Source organism: Tachyglossus aculeatus, unplaced genomic scaffold, assembly GCF_015852505.1.
Source record: "Tachyglossus aculeatus isolate mTacAcu1 unplaced genomic scaffold, mTacAcu1.pri scaffold_200_arrow_ctg1, whole genome shotgun sequence".
Lineage (NCBI taxonomy): Eukaryota > Metazoa > Chordata > Mammalia > Monotremata > Tachyglossidae > Tachyglossus > Tachyglossus aculeatus.
Window position 1 is genome coordinate 82,025 of NW_024044916.1, and position 17,610 is coordinate 99,634.

Genomic DNA, 17,610 nt, shown 5'->3' on the forward strand with positions numbered 1-17,610 from the left:
ATCATCTTTCTTTCCTGACTCTCTGTATTGTGGCAGCTATTTTTTTCAAAAGGATTGGCCTGAAATTCAGTGGTGTAGATCTTCCCTGTGTGATGGGTCACTATGGAATCTGACGCTCTGTTGTCATTTCTCAATCGATCAATCAATTGCATTTCTGGAGTGCTTACCGTGTACTTGGCACTTGACTAACCACGTAGGAGAGTACATTATCACAGAGTTGGTAGACGGGTTCCCTGTCCACAAGGTGCTTCCAGTCTAGAGGTTTCTCTTCTAGAAAGCAGAATGGGGCAATGCAAACATGAAAGGAGAAGTAGCTGGAGATGGCAAGTTTTCTCCAAGCAATAGGACTGCAATTCCTAAGTAAAGAGAAGCTGAAGATTGACTCCAAGACCAGCAAGTACAGGATCAATCAATCTGTGGCATTTATTGAGTGCTTACTGTGTCAAGCATTGTACTAAGCACTCGGGAGAGAACAACAGAGTTGGTAGAGACGTTCCCTACCTGCATTGAGCTTACAGGGGGAGATAGACGTTAATCAATCAATCGATGGTATTTATTGAGGGCTTACTGGCTGAAAGCCCTGTATTAAGAACTTAGGAAACATGCTACCTGCTCACAGTGGGTTTATGGTCTTTATTGAGTACTTACTACATGCAGAACGTCTACTAAATGCTTTGGAAAGTACAGTACAATGGAATTAGCAGATATGTTCCTTGCCCATAAGGAACTTTAGTCCAGAGGGGGAGATGAAATTAATAACAACAATAATAATAATAATAATAATAATAATGACATTTGTTAAGCTCTTACTATGTGCCAAGCACTGTTCTAAGCGCTGGGGTAGATACAAGGTAATCAGGTTGTCCCACATGGGGCTCACAGTCTTAATCCCCATTTTACAGATGAGGTAACTGAAGCACAGAGAAGTGAAATTGCCTGCCCAAGGTCACACAGCAAACAAATGGCAAGGCCGGCATTAGAACCCACATCCTCTAAATCCCAAGCAGGTGATCTTGCCATTAAGCCATGCTGCTTAATCAATAAATCAATGGCATTTGTTGAGCACTTTCTGTGTGCAGAGGACTGTACTAAGCGCTTGAGAGAATACAATGCAACAGAGTTGGTAGATGAATTCCCTGCTCACAATGAGCTTACAATCTAGAGGGAATGTACATAAGTGCTGTGGGGTAAATATCACACTGGAAGAAATATGGCTTAGTGGCTCGATACCGAGCCTGGGAGTCAGAAGGATCTGGGTTCTAATCTCAGCTCTGCCACATGTCTACTATGTCACCTTGGGCAAGTCACTTCACTCTTCTGGGCCTCAGTTTGCCCATCATCTGTAGAATGGGGATTAAGACTGTGAGCCCCTTGTGGGACAGGGATTTCTTGTATCTACCCCAGTGCTTAAAATAGTGCTTGGCACATAGTAAGAACTTAACAAACAGCATTATTATTATTATTATTATTATCATCATCATCATCATTATCATTACTATTATTCAGGGCTTCTCCTAGCCAGGATGCATATTACTCCTTACCCGGTTTTGCACTGGATAGTTACCTAAGAGCAGGCAATGCCCTATGTGCTCATTCATTCATTCAATCATATTTATTGAGTACTTACTGTGTGCAGAGCACTGCACTAAGCGCTTGGGAGAATGCAACATAATAATAATAATAATAATAATAATAATGGTATTTGTTAAGTGCTTACTATGTGCCAAGCACTGTTCTAAGTGCTGGGGGGATACAAGGTAATGAGGTTGTCCCACATAGGGCTCACAGTTTTAATCCCCATTCTACAGATGAGGTAACTGAGGCACAGAGAAGTTAAGTGACTTGCCCAAAGTCACACAGCTGACAAGTGGCAGAGCAAGAATTAGAACCCATTATCTCTGACTCCCAAGCCTGTGCTCTTTCCACTGAGCCACACTGCTTCCTTAACATAATAATAAACAGACACACACCCTACCCACAATGAGCATACAGCCTCGAGGGGTATAGAGGTATGAACAGAGCTGAGTTTATTGCCTGCCCCCCACCACTTTTCCCTGGTATATCCCCTCTCTCCACCTAAAGACCCAAAGACAAAAATATATCCATGAACACTTCTCTGCCACTTCCCTACCATTTGTCATTTTTTATTTTATTTATAGAATTTGTTAGGTGCTTACTAGGTAGCAGACACTGTACTAAGTGCGGGGATAAATACAAGTTTATCAGGTTAGACACAGTCCATGTGTCCTGTGGGGGATCAGTTTTAAATCCTTATTATAGAGATGAGGTAACTGAGGCACAGAGAACTGAAGTGACTTGCCTAAGGTCACACAGCAGGTATGTGGTCCTCTGACTCTCGAGCCCATGCTCTTTCCATTAGGCAACAGTGCTTCTCAGCAAAGCCTGACAGCACACAAAGAGAAGGCTTTTGTGTGTGCACAATAGAACTGAGATGGTGGGTTTTGCTTTAGCCTTTTCAGTCCCTGCTCACCCAAAGGTGAATTTTACTTATCTGCTGTGTGACCTTGGGCAAGCCACTTAACTTCTCTGTGCTTCAGTTACCTCATCTGTAAAATGGGGATTGAGACTGTGAGCCCCATGTGGGACAGGGACTGTGTCCAACCCAATTTGCTTGTATCCACTCCAGCGCTTAGTACAGTGCCTGAAACATTGTAACTGCTTAACAAATACCATTATTATCATTATTATTATTCTTACTATCAGGGTTCATCATCAACCATCAATCGTATTTATTGAGCGCTTACTGTGTGCAGAAGCGTTGTCTTCTTTGAGTTCGTTGTGGCCAAGGAATGTGTCCGTTTCTTGTTATGCTGTAGTCAGTCAGTCAATCGTTTTTATTGAGCACTTACTGTGTGCAGAGCATCGCACTAATTGTTACTCTCCCTAACACATTCCCTGCCCACAACGAGCTTACAGTCTAAAGGGGGAGATGCTTAATACTGGAATATGCACATAGTAAGCGCTCAATAAATATGCTTGGTTGATTGATTCAATTCAAAAGACAGGTAGATAGGAAGCAGCACACCCTAGTGGAAAGAGCAAAGGCTTGGGAGTCAGAGGTCCTGGGTTCATTCATTCAATCGTATTTATTGAGCACTTACTGTGTGCAGAACATTGTACTAAGCGCTTGGGAAATACAAGTCGGCCACATATAGAGATGGTCCCTACCCAACAACAGGCCCATAGTCTAGAAGGGAGAGATAGACAACAGAACAGATCATGTAGACAGGTGTCAAAATAGTCAGAACAAATATAAATAAGGCTATATGCACATCATTAACAAAATGAATAGAATAGTAAATATGTGCAAGTAAAATAAATAGAGAAATAAATCTGTACAAATATATACAAGCTGTGGGGCGGGGAAGTGTCTGCTCCGTGACTTTGACCAATCACTTCACTTTTCTGTGCCTCGGTCACACAGCAGACAAGTGGCAGAGCCAGGATTAGAACCCAGGTCCTTCTGACTCCCAGGCCTGGGTTCTATCCACTAGGTCACACTGCTTCTAGTGATTGAGAGGGGGTGGAAATGAACGGGTCTCCTCTGCTTGGCCTGGAGAAGGGTCATAATAGGGAGACCATATTCCCTTGCAATCCTTTAATGTATTGGTAAAAGTGGTTTATGGGGCCCACAGAGGAATTTTTCCCTCCTATCTTTCAGACTGTGAACCCTGGTTGGGCCAGGAAATGTGCCTCATTTATTGTCTCATATCTACCCCAGTCCCTTCTGAGGGTCACGCTTGGAGAGCTCCCAGGACTCTACCAGTCTCAACTGCAGGAAGGAGAGTCAAACAGAGGCATATCCATTCCTATTCCTATTCCTAGCTTGGCCAGTGGCTAGCGAGTGGAAGGCAATCTACTACTAGTCAAAACTCACCTGTGCTGCTTCAGCGTCATCGGAGAGAATCACGGGCGAAAACTCAGGTTTACTGCATGGAAGGAGGCAATGGTAAACCACTTCTGTATTTTTACTAAGAAAACTCTATGGCTACATTACCAGAACGATTACAGACGGAGGTGGGGGATTCTGGAAGAGATGTGTCCTTGGTGTTGCTATGGGTTGACGATGACTCAAGCGGATAAGACCAGACCATCTACCCCAGATATTAGCACTGTTCGTGGGACACAGAAATTGCTTAATACTCTCTAGTAACAGTATTACTAACAAGGGGAAGGAGTTTACCCTAGTGGACATAGCATAGATCTGGGACTCAGGGGACCTAGGTTCTCTTAATTAGGGTATTTATTAAGTCACTTACAATGTGTCAAGCACTGTTCTAAGCTCTGGGGTAGATACAAATTAATCAGGTCGAACACAGCCCCATCCCACATGGGACTCCCTGTCTAAGTAGGAGAGAGAACAGGTATTGAATCCCCATTTTACAGATGAAGCAACCGAGGTACTGACATATTAAGTGACCTGCCCAAAGTCATGCAGCAAACAAGTGGTGGAGTCAGGATTAGAACTCAGGTCTTCTGATTTCCAGGTCCAGGCTCTTTCCACATTTGGGTGGAAAATCCATCCCTTTGGCGTGGTCGTCAAGTCCCCTCAGAAATCTCCTACTACAACCCAGCCTGCACACTTCTTTCCTCTAATGCTAACTCTCTGATTGTACCTCATTCTCGTCTGTCTCCCTGCCGACCTCTCGTCCACATCCCGCCTCTGGTCTGGAACTCCCTCCCTCCTCATATCTGACAGACAGTGACACGCCCCTATACAAAGCCTTATTGAAGGCACATCTCCTCCAAGAGGCCTTCCGAGACTAAGCCCTCCTTTCCTCTTCTCTCACTCCCTTCTGCATCACCCTGACTTGCTCCTCCCTTCATTCATCCACCTCCCAGCCCCACAACATGTATGTACATATCTGAACTGTAAGCTCGTTGAGGACAAGGAATATGTCTTTTATATTTTTATATCGTCCTCTCCTTAGCACCAAGTGCAGTGTTTTGCACGCAGTAAGTGCTCAGTGAATATGATTGACTGACTGACTGACTGACTTAGGTTTGGGAGCACTGATGTCCATCTGCCCGAGCATTATGATTCCACCTATCATATCTACTTTTTCTCACTTGTGGTTCCCCCATGATATTGCCTTGCAGTTCAAGACTGAATCAAGTTGGCACTGAGAAATTGAAGCTCCGTGACAGAATTCATCCTCCTGGGTCTCACAGATGACCCCTCCGTATAGGTTTGCCTTTTCTCCTTTTTTCTCCTTGCCTACCTGCTGAGCATCACCAGCAATCTGACCATCCTCACCTTCGCCCTTCTGGTCCCCCACCTTCACACACCTATGCATTTCTTCCTGTGTAATTTGTTGTCTGTCTCCCCCTTCTAGACTGTGAGCCCGCTGTTGGGTAGGGACCGTCTCTATATGTTGCCAACTTGTACTTCCCAAGCGCTTAGTACAGTGCTCTGCACACAGTAAGCGCTCAATAAATACGATTGAATGAATGAATGAATAATTTCTCCCTCCTGGAAATCTCTGTCTGCATTTCTGCCTGCATTTTGTCTGAATGCAGAAATTTCTGTCTGCATTCCCAACTCGTTTGTGAGCATTGCGACAGGGAACAAAATCATCTCCTATATTTGTTGTACAACCCAGATATTCTTCTACATCCTACCGGGACGGGGTAGGGTCGGGGGGTGGCGACAGAGTTCTGACCTGCATGTCCTATTACCGTTATGTGGCCATTTGTAGACCTTTACACTACACAACCATCATGACCCCCAGAGTCTGTACTCTGCTCATCCTCTGATGCTTCTTGACAGGTTTCCTGAACCCCTCTTTGGATTTCTGTACCACCAATAACATCAATCGCTTCAGGTGTGACAGTGTCCCCTTGCTGCAGATCTCTTGCTTGGACACACGATCCCTGGAGGTGCTGACATTTTATTTTACCATGATCAGACTGCTATCACTCTATCACTAGTGATCCTGTCCTACGGATACATCATTAAGACCGTTTTGAAAATTCCTTCCACCCAGTAGAGGACAAATGACTTTTTCATCTGTTCTTTCTACATGGTGGTTGTCTCCCTGTCCTACGACGGTTGCATCTTCATGTACCTCAATCCTTCCAATAGGGAGGTGAAGACGACCCAGACGGTGGCCGTTCACAATACATGTGTGGCCCCCATGCTCAATCCCTTCATTTACACACTGAGGAAACCGCAGGTAAAACAAGCATTCACAAACATGGCCCAAAAAGTATTTTCATCCCAGAAATGAAAGGCCTCGTTGGCCCTCAAGTGAATCTCTAATGGACAAACTCAGTGAACTGATCAACCAATCAATCGGTGGCATTTATTGAGCACTTCCTGAGTGTGGAGTCTTCTAGACTGTGAGCCCACTGTTGGGTATGGACCGTCTCTACATGTTGCCAACTTGTACTTCCCAAGCGCTTAGTACAGTGCTCTGCACACAGTAAGTGCTCAATAAATATGATTGATTGATTGATTTATAGATTGGAGCACTGTACTAAGTGCTTGGGAGAGTACATACAACGAAGTTGGTAGATAAGTTCCCTGCCCACAATGAGGTAACAGTCTAAAGGGGGGAGACAGAGTTTGATGTGAATAAATACATTATGGTTGTGTCCATAAGTCCTGTGGGACGGAGGGAGGGGTGAATAAAGGGTGAAAATCCCAGGGCAAGAGAGTGGGAGAAGAGGAAGTGAGGGCTTAGTTGGGGAAGGTCTCTCAACAGTCAATAGTAATTTGTAGTCGGGGGGGGCTGCTATGTTCAGCACTTAGTACAAAGTAAGTGCTCAATAAAAACCATTGATTGATTGTTTTAATCAGAGCACAGTAATGAGAGCCTAGTAGGAGTATACCAAAGTAAGTAGATAAAATACCTGCCCTCAAGGAGTTTACAATCTGCAGGTCGGGAACAGGAAGGAAAATAAATTACAGGCCATGGAATCACCCAAATATAAGGGTATTTGCATACATGTTATGGGGATGGATGGTAAACACCTAAGTCCTTAGAGGGTAGAGCTGATGCAGAAAGGAGGGAAAATAGGCTAGGGTGATGAGGGATTCATCAGGGAAGCTTCTTGGAAGAAATATGATCTTAGTGAGGTTTCAGAGAAGGGGAGAAAGGTGGGTTGTTAGACTGTCCCTTCTGGACTGTAAGCTCGTTGTGAGCTGGGAACGTGTTTACTAACTCTGCACAAAGTAAGTGCTCAATACATACCATCAATTGGTGGATTGATAGATTGATATGAAGAAGGAGTGAGTTCCAGGCAGTGGGGAGGGAGGGAGGGAGCAAGGGGGTCAACTGCATGAGAAACGAGATCCAGGCACAGTAAATAGGTGGGTGTTAGAGGAGTGGTGCATTCTAGTGGGAGAGTAGTGAACATGGGTAACAGGAGAGAGAGTGGACTGAGCGTCTACAAATACGTCCATGATTTGCCTTGTATTGTACTTTACCACTGTGCCTCCTTATTCTCTTCAGTCGAAAATTGTGTATGTTATCTATAAATGATGTATTTCATATCTTATAGACTTTAAATTGTTTACTTATTTATATTAATGTCTGTCTCCCCCTCCAAACTATAAGCTCACTGTGAGCAGGGAATGTATCTGCCAACTCTGTTGTGTTGTCCTCTGCCATGCACTTGGTACAGTCTAGGGCTTAGAACAGTGCTTGGCACATAGTAAGTGCTTAACAAATGCCATCATCATTATTATTATTACAGGGCTCTGCACACAGTAAGCATCCAGTAAATATGATTGATTGGTTGATTGATAACCTTCCTTCTGTTTGACAAATCTTTGACCCCATTCTCCTCCTTCACACAATAATAATAATAATGATGGTATTTGTTAAGTGCTTACTGTGTGCCAAGCACTGTTCTAAGCGCTGAGGTATTCATTCATTCATTCATTCATTCAATCGTATTTATTGAGCACTTACTCTGTGCAGAGCACTGTACTAAGCGCTTGGGAAGTACAAGTTGGCAACATGTAGAGACGGTCCCTACCCAACAGTGGGCTCACAGTCTAGAAGGGGGAGACAGAGAACCAAACGAAACATATTAACAAAATAAAATGAATAGAATAAATATGTACAAATAAAATAAATAAATAAATAGAGTAATAAATACGTACAAACATATATACATATATACAGGTGCTGTGGGGAGGGGAAAGAGGTAAGGCGCGGAGATGGGGAGGGGGAGGAGAGGGAGAGGAAGGAGGGGGCTCAGTCTGGGAAGGCCTCCTGGAGGAGGTGAGCTCTCAGTAGAGCCTTGAAGAGAGGAAGAGAGCTAGCTTAGCGGATATGGGGAGGGACGGCATTCCAGGCCAGGGGGATGACGTGGGACGGGGGTCGACGGCGGGACAGGCGAGAACGAGGCACGGTGAGGAGGTTAGCAGCAAAGGAGCAGATGGTGCAGCCTGCTCTGTAGAAGGAGAGAAAGGAGGTGAGGTAGGAGGGGTCGAAGTGATGGAGAGCCTTGAAGCCGAGTGTGAGGAGTTTTTGCCTGATGCGTAGGTTGATTGGTAGCCACTGGAGATTTTTGAGGAGGGGAGTAACATGCCCAGAGCGTTTCTGGACAAAGATAATCCGGGCAGCGACGTGAAGTGTGGATTGAAGTGGGGAGAGACAGGAGGATGGGAGATCGAAGAGGAGGCTGATACAGTAATCCTGACGGGATAGGATGAGAGCTTGAACGAGCAGGGTAGCCGTTTGGATGGAGAGGAAAGGGCGGATCTTGGCGATGTTGTGGAGGGGAGACCGGCATGTTTTGGTGACGGCTTGGATGTGAGGGGTGAACGAGAGAGCGGAATCGAGGATGGCACCAAGGTTGCAGGCTTGTGAGACGGGAAGGATGGTAGTGCCGTCAACAGTGATGGGAAAGTCAGGGAGAGGGCAGGGTTTGGGAGGGAAGACAAGGAGTTCAGTCTTGGACATGTTGAGTTTTAGGTGTCGGGCAGACAACCAGATGGAGATGTCCTGAAGGCAGGAGAAGATGCGAGCCTGGAGGGAGGGGGAGAGAGGGCAGAGATGTAGATTTGGGTGTCATCAGCGTAGAGATGATAGTTGAAGCCGTGGGAGCGAATGAGGTCACCAAGTGAGTAAGTGTAGATCGAGAACAGAAGGGGACCAAGAACTGAACCTTGAGGAGCCCCCACAGTAAGGGGATGGGAGGGGGAGGAGGAGCCTGCAAAAGAGACTGAGAATGAACGACTGGAGAGTTAAGAGGAGAATCAGGAGAGGACAGAATCTGTGAAGCCAAGGTTGGATAGCGTGTTGAGGAGAAGAGGGTGGTCCACAGTGTCGAAGACAGCTGAGAGGTCGAGGAGGATTAGGAAAGAGTATGAGCCGTTGGATTTGGCAAGCAGGACGTCATTGGTGACCTTTGAGAGGGCAGTTTCCGTGGAATGTAGGGGACGGAAGCCAGACTGGAGGGGGTCGAGGAGAGAGTTGGTGTTGAGGAATTCAAGGCAGCGCATGTAGATGACTCGTTCAAGGAGTTTGGAAAGGAATGGTAAGAGAGAGATGGGGCGATAACTAGAAGGTGAGGTGGGGTCAAGAGAGGGTCAGAGTGTGTCAGAGTTAGGTCAGAGTGTTTTGGAGAGACTGGAGGCCAAGGAATTGGGAGCCTGGAAGTCTTTCTCATCAGCCAATCGAAGGCATTTATTGAGCACCTATTGGGTGCAGAGCACTGTACTAAGTGCTTGGGAGAGTCCAGTGCAACAGAGTTGGCAGACTCGTTCCCTGCTCACAACCAGCCAGCTGCAGGGACTTGGATGGGAAAGAAATCAACCTTCTACGTGGTCCTTTGAAGGCCTTTGGAGATGAGATTTGGGAAGCAAAGTGGGGGTGTGGGGTGTCCCTTGTGGATGGCCCAAGAGACAAGATTGGGTAAAATTTCCTTCTGGGTGGCCCTGCTTGGGTGAGGGAAGGAGGGAGGTGATGCAAGCTTCTTGGTCCCTGCTGGCTTAGATCCCCAGGTGTCCTGAAGTCCAGGAATTCAACTACATTCCCCAAAATCTAGAAATGTGACATTGTTGTGCCAGTGTGGCCTAATGAGAAGCAGTGCGGCCTAATGGAAAAAGCGCAGGCCTGAGTGTCAGAGGATCTGGGTTCTAATCCCGGCTCTGCCACTGAACTGCAGCGGCACCTGGGGCAAGTCACTTCACTTCCCTGGGCCTCAGCTACCTCATCTGTAAAATGGGGATTAAATCCTCCTACTTATTCTGTGAGCCTCCTGTGGGTATTATCAATCAGTAGTTTGATCGATCAAATCAAATCAATTGATCAATCAATAGAGAAGCAGCGTGGCTCTGTGGAAAAGAGCCTGCGCTTTGGAGTCAGAGGTCATGGGTTCAAATCCCAGCTCGGCCAATTGTCAGCTGTGTGACTTTGGGCGAGTCACTTCACTTCTCTGGGCCTCAGTTCCCTCATCTGTAAAATGGGGATTAAAACTGTGAGCCCCACGTGGGACAACCCGATCACCTTGTAACCTCTCCAGCGCTTAGAACAGTGCTTTGCACATAGTAAGCGCTTAATAAATGCCATCATTGTTATTATTATTATTATTTTAAATCATGTTTTAATGGTATTTGTTAACTATGACTACTACTCAGTGTGGCTTACTGGAAAGAGCACGGACCTGGGAGTCAGAGGTTGTGGGTTCTAATCCCAGCTCCACCGCTTATCTCCTGTGTGACTTTGGGCAAATCATTTAACTACTCTGTGCCTCAGTTACCTCATCTGTAAAATGAGGAGTAATACTGTGAGCCCCACGTGGAACACCCTGCTGACCTTGTATCTGCACCAGCGCTTAGAACACCGCCTGACACATAAGTGCTTTACAAATGCCATCATTATCATCATCATTACAATATAACAATAAGCAGACATATTCCCTGCCCACAATGAGCTTAGTACAGTGCTCTGCACACAATAAGCACTCAATAAATATGATTGATTGATTGTATCAATTAGCATTTTCAGTCAATCCTTTTTAATGGTATTTTTAACTATGACGACTACTAATAATAATTACAATTATGGTTATTGTTAAACACTTACTGTGTGCCAGGCACTGTACCAAGCTCTGGGGTAGATGCAAACTAATTGGACTGGATACAGTCCCTGTCCCATATGGAGCTCACGGTCTTAATCCCCTTCTTACAGATGAGGCAACTGAGGCACAGAGAAGTCGAGTGACTTGCACTAGGTCACAGACAGTAGACAGGTGGCAAGGCCGGGATTAGAACCCAGATCTTCTGAGTCCCAGGACCATGCTTTTTCCACTCGGCCACACTCCTCAAGCAGTTTCAGTCAATTAATCATTCAATGATACTTATTGAGTGTTTACTGTGTACAGAGCGCTGTATTAAGAATTTGGGAAAATACAATACAACAGAGTTGGTAGACACGATCCTAGCCTCAAGAATTTTACAGGCAAGAGGGACTTTTCTGTGCATTCCTGTCCAATTTTGGGGTCTTCAAAGAATCACCACAATCTATCTTGTCATGCATTTAAGCACAAGGACTAATACAAGGACATAGTTATTCACACAGCCAACTCCATTGAAGACCACCCACTAGGGCTTTGAAAAAGGGAGATGTGGTATGGCAAAGCTGAGGAGGGGACTGTCTCAGATCATTTTCGATCTGCAGACAAGTTTTCTCACTGCTCCCTTCACTTCCCGTTTCCTAAGGCTGTAGATGAGGGGGTTCACGGTGGGAGGCACCACGCTTTAGAAGAGGGACCCTATCAGGTCCAGAATGGATAGGGTCTTGGCGATAGCGGTGGAATATTCTAACAGGGCTGGGAAGACGAATAAAGTCACGACGGCGAGGTGGGTCAGGCAGGAGAAGAAGGTTTTGGCCCAGCCTGTTGCGGACCACATCCTCAGCACAGCCGAGAAGATGGGCACGTAAGATAGAATTATGGAGGCAAAGCAGTCCGAATGCTATAAGCATGTTGAAAGCAATGACTCCCAGATCACTGTGGAAACCTCCGGAGCAGGAGAGTCTCTGGAGTGGAGCGATGTCACAAAAGAAGGAATCAATTTGGACCCACAGAAAGATGTGGAGAAGAAAGCAGCCGTGTGCAGGAGACCATTGAGAGCCCCGCTGAGCCAGGAGGCAGCCGCCATCTTCCCACAAGTCCTTGGTTTCATGATAATGTCATAGCTCAGGGGGCAGCAAATGGCCACGTAGAAGTCGTGGAACACTGCCGTGAGCGAGGCCATTTCAGAACTGACAGAAAATCCGAAGAAAAACACCTGGAGGACACAGTCCGGGAAAGAGATGCATCTGTTGTTGGTCAGGGAGTTGAGGATGGACTTGGGGACAATGGTGGAGATGAGGCAGAGGTCGAGGACGGACAGGTTCCTGAAAAAGAAGTACAGGGGCGGGGGGAGGCGATTCCCCATCAGGGCCGCCAGGTAGAGCAGGAGGAACAGAGCGGCGTGGAACAGCTGCAGCTCCCGGGCCTAAGAGAATCCCAGAAGAAGGAATTCTGTCACCGCCGTGCTATTGCCCATGCTTTTAAGGTGACGTTGTGTTTTCCTGGAGGACAGAGGAGAATCAGACTTCAGTAAGAAAGGGCACGGAGCACAGAGCTCAGGGCATGTTACTCCCCCTCCTCAAAAATCTCCAGTGGCTGCCTGTCAACTTACGAATCTAGCAAAAACTCCTCACTCTCGGCTTCAAGGCTCTCCATCACCTCACCCCCTCCTACCTCAGCTCCCTTCTCTCCTTCTACAGCTTAGCCCACACCCTCCGCTCCTCTGCCGCTAACCTCCTCACTGGGCCTCTTTCTCACCCGTCCCGCCGTCGACCCTCGGCCCATGTCCTTCCCCTGGCCTGGAATGCCCTCCATCCACACATCCGCCAAGCTAGCTCACTTCCTCCCTTCAAAGCCCTACTGAGAGCTCACCTCCTCCAGGAGGCATTCCCAGACTGAGCACCCTTTTTTCTCTCCTCCTCCCCACCACGCCCCCTGCCTACCTCCTTCCCCTCCCCTCAGCACTTGTATATATTTGTACAGATTTATTACTCTATTTATTTTACCTGTACATATTTACTATTCTATTTATTTTGTTCATGATGTGCATATAGCTACAATTCTATTTGTTCTGACTATTTTGACATCTGTCTACACGTTATGTTTTGTTGTCTGTCTCCCCCTTCTAGACTGTGATCCCGTTGTTGGGTAGGGACCGTCTCTATACGTTGCCGACTTGTACTTCCCAAGCGCTTAGTACAGTGCTCTGCACACAGTAAGCGCTCAATAAATACGATTGAATGAATGAATGAACATGGGAGTCGGAGGACGTGGATTCTATTCCTGTAGCTGCCCGTTCCTTGAAGTCTCTGGGCCTCAGTTTCCTCATCTTTAAAATGGGGATCTGATAGTTCTTCTCCCTCCTTAGGCTGTGAACCTCATGTTGGATGGAGACTGTGTCTGACCTAATTATCTTGCATTTATCCCAAGGCTATATATAGTCCTTGACCCATTGATAAAAACTTAACAAATATCACAATTATTATTTATTACCATTAGAAGAACATAATATGATATGAAACAGATATTCCTGATGACCCTTCTGCTGACCACCTTCTATTACTCCTCAACTCCGCTGACCTCCTGCTCCACCCCACCTCCCCCACTCACCAACCTGGACAGACAGTCTATTTCATCATTGCTAACCACTGTATGATCTCTACCCTCACCAACTCTCAAATCCCTCTATGTGACCACAACCTCTTCACTTGCCTCCTCTCCCACACTCCTCCTCCCCATAAATCTGTGCTATTCCCCCACAGACACCTCCTATATTTTGACCCCATCTAATTTTCTCAACTCACCATGCCCTACTTAGCCTTCATACCTCAAATCTACTCTCCCTTCATGACCAAATAGATGCTCTCAACACCACCCTCTCTGTGGATCTCAGCTCACTTGCTCCCCTATCCCTTCATTGTTCTCGTACCACTAACCCACAGCCCTAGATAACCTGCACAGTCAGCCTCATTCACACGTGCCACTACTGGTGGAAATCTAAATAGTAGGTCGACTTCGTCCATTTCAAGTTTATCCTTGCATGCTTTAACTCCGACCTCTTCTCTGTCCAGTAGAATTATTTCTCCACCCTTATTGGCACTCTTGCCCATCATCCTAGCCAGTTGTTCCAGACAGGTAACACCCTCCTCAAGCCCCCTGTCCCTCCACCTCACCCATCCCTTTCCACTAATAACCTGGCTACCTACTTTATTTAGAAAGTTGACAATGTCAGATGTGAGCTCCCTAAAATCTCCCCGACCCCTCTTCAGTTCCTCCCCTTTCCGGTCCCCTCTTCAACTTTCCCATCCTTCCCAGCAGTATCTCTGGAGGAGATCTCCTGCCTCCGCTCAAACGCCATCCGTTCAAAAGCCTTCACCTGCACATCCAACCACATTCCTTCATACCTTATCAAAACTCTTGCCCCCTCCCTTCTTCCCTAACAGCCATCTTCAACAGTTTGCTCTCCATTGGGTTCTTCACTGCTTTCAAACGTGCCCATGTCACCCCAGTCCTAAAAAATCCTTCCCTTGACCCCATGGCTCCCTCCAGCTATTTCCCCATCTCCCTCATACCACTTCTCACCAAACTTCTTGAGTGAGTTACCTACACCCGCTGTCTCAAATTCCTCTCCTCCGGTTCTCTCCTTGACTCTCTTCAATCTGTCTTCTGCCCCCTTCACTACACATAAATCGTCCTCTCAAAGGTCAACAATGATCTACTTATTGCCAAATCCAACGATCTAATCCTCCTAGATCTCTCAGACATCTTCGACAGAGTGGACTACCCCCTTATCCTGGAAACGTTATCTAACCTTGACTTCACCAATTCTGTGTACCCCCTCCTACCTCACCTTGCTTCTCTCCTACTACAACCCAGACAACACACTTCGCTTCTCTAATGCTAACTTTCTCACTGGGCCTCGATCCCACCTATCTCGCCCCTGAACCCCTTCTCCTTGTTCTCCTCTTATCTCATGTGGGCTCTTCCTCTGCCTCCCACCCCCTAACTGTGGGGGCCCCTCAAGGTTCAGTTCTGGGTCTCCTTCGGTTTTCCATCCACACCCACTCAGTTGGAGAACTCATTCAGTCCCAAGGCTTCAATTACCACCTCTATGTGGATGATACACAAATCAACATCTCCAGCCCTGATCTCTCTCCCTTTCTGCAGTCTCACATTTCATCTTGCTTTCAAGACATCTCTCCTTGGGTGTCATCCCAGCCCCGCAGGTTTAACAAGTCCAAAACTGAACTCCTTGTCTTCCCACGCAAACCTTGTCCTCCCCATGACTTTCCCATCCCTGTAGAGAGCACCTCCAGCCTTCCTATCTCACTAGCCCGTAACCTAGGTGTGATCTTTGACTCCTCTCTCTCATTCAACCCACATATTCAATCCATAACTAAATCCCGTTGGTCCCACTTTCACGACATCGCTAAAATCCACTCTTTCCCCTCCACCCAAACTGCTACCACCTTAATACAATCACTCATCCTACCCTGCCTGGATTACTGCATCAGCCTCCTTGTTGACCTCCCAGGCTCCTGCCTCTCCCCACTCCAGTCCATATTTCACTCTGCTGCTTGGATCATTTTTCTACAAAAACGCTCAGGGTATGTCAACCACTCCTCAAAAAACTCCAACCGTTGCCCATCCACCTCGACATCAAACAAAAACTCCTCACAATTGGCGATAAAGCACTCTATCACCTTGCCCACTCCGACCTCACCTTGCTTCTCTCTTAGTACAACCCAGGCCACACACTTCACTCCTCTACTGCTAACCTTGTTACTGGGACTCAATCTCACCTATCTCACCCCTGACCCCTCGCCCAAGTCCTGCCTCCGACCTGGAACGCCCTGCCTCCTCAAATCCAGCAGACAATTACTCTCCCCGCTTCAAAGCCTTACTTAAGGCACATCTCCTCCAGGAGGCCTTCCCTGACTAAGCCCCCCCTTCCTCTTTTCCCACTCCTTTCTGCATCACCCTGACTTTCTCCCTTTGTTCTTCCCCACTTCCATCCCTACAGTACTTATGTATATATCTTTAATTTATTCATTTGTATTAATGTCTTTCTCCCCCACTCTAAACTGTAAGCTCCTTGTGGGCAGGGAATGCGTCTGTTTATTGTTCTATTGTGCTTTCTCAAGCGCTTAGTTCAGTGCTCTGCACACAATAAGCACTCAATAAATACTATTGAATGAATCAAATTTACCTTTAGTATTATTGTTATTATTATTTAATTTAAGTGCTTACTATGTGCCAGGTGCTGTGGCACTGTAGAGAAGCAGTGTGGCCTAGTGGAAAGAGCACGTGCCTGGGAGTCAGAGGAACTGGATTCTAATCCTGGCTCTACCACAAGATAATCAGTTCAAGACATATTCCCTGTCCTACATGAGGCTCACAGTTTAAGAGTAGGAGGGAGAAGAGTTATTGAATTCCCATTTTACACATGAGGAAACCGAAGCCAGGAGAAGTGAATTGACATGCTCAAGGTCACACAGCTGGCAATCAGAATTAGAACCCACGCCCTCTAGCTCCTAGGTCCATTCCATTTCCACCAGGCCACACTGCTTCTCATGGATACCTAGAGTGATAACAATAGATTATGGACAATAGATAACCCGATTATCTTGTAAGTCCTCCAGTGCTCAATACAATGCTTGACACAAAGTAAGCACCTAACAAATACCATCCCCTCTCAGGGTCGCACCTGGAGAGTTTCCAGTACTCTATCTGTCTTGACTATGGGAGGGAAAGTCAAGCAGAAGCATATCCATTCCATTTCTAGCTTGGGAAGTGGCTAGCAAGTGGAAAGCATTCTGCTACAAGTCAAAACTCCCCTGTGCTGGGCAGCAGCAGTATGAGAGAGAGTCCAGGACGGAGATCTAATTTACTGTGCGGAAGGAAGGAATGGTAAACCACTTCCGTATTTTAACCAAGAAAACTCTATGGGTAAGCTACCAGAACGATTGCAGATGGAGGTGGGGCGTTCTGGGAGGGACGCGTCCATGACATCGCTATGGGTCGTTGACGACTCGACAGCTTAAGACAAGACAACAAATACCATCATTCTCCTTATTAACACTAAGAACCTGTCTACCGACTAATGGTATTTATTGAGCATTTATTGTATGTAGAGCACTGTACTAAGCGTTTGGGAAAGTATGATACAACAGAGTTGATAGACATGTACCCTGTGTGCATATATATACATATATATATATGTACAGTTGCTGTGGGGAGGGGAAGGAGGTACGGCTGGGGGGATAGGGAGGGGGAGGGGGAGAGAGGAAGGAGGGGGCTCAGTCTGGGAAGGCCTCCTAAAATGAACATGTGAAGATAAGTATTAAAAGATCTTGGAACATGGATTCCTGAGACCCCTTCACTGCTGCAGGAAAGCGGTCCTTAGTCACACACACCTGTACGTGACCCAGCATTATGAATTTTTTATGATATTTGTTAATGATGATGATATTGGTATTTGCTAAGCACTTACTATTTGTCAAGCACTGTTCTAAGTACTGGGGTGTACACAAGGAAATCAGGTTGGACAAAGTC

General features: G+C 46.4%; 1 non-coding gene and 1 pseudogene across 1 annotated transcript; one reads left to right on the forward strand and one right to left on the reverse strand.

Annotated features, from left to right (window-relative positions):
* Positions 1–11,638: 11,638 nt before the first annotated feature.
* LOC119923591 lies at positions 11,639–12,532 on the reverse strand (annotated as a pseudogene).
* A 4,212-nt stretch (positions 12,533–16,744) lies between these two features.
* Positions 16,745–16,882, forward strand: LOC119923594. The gene has a single exon (XR_005448898.1). It is a non-coding gene; the product is annotated as a small nucleolar RNA SNORA7 (small nucleolar RNA).
* Positions 16,883–17,610: the final 728 nt, after the last annotated feature.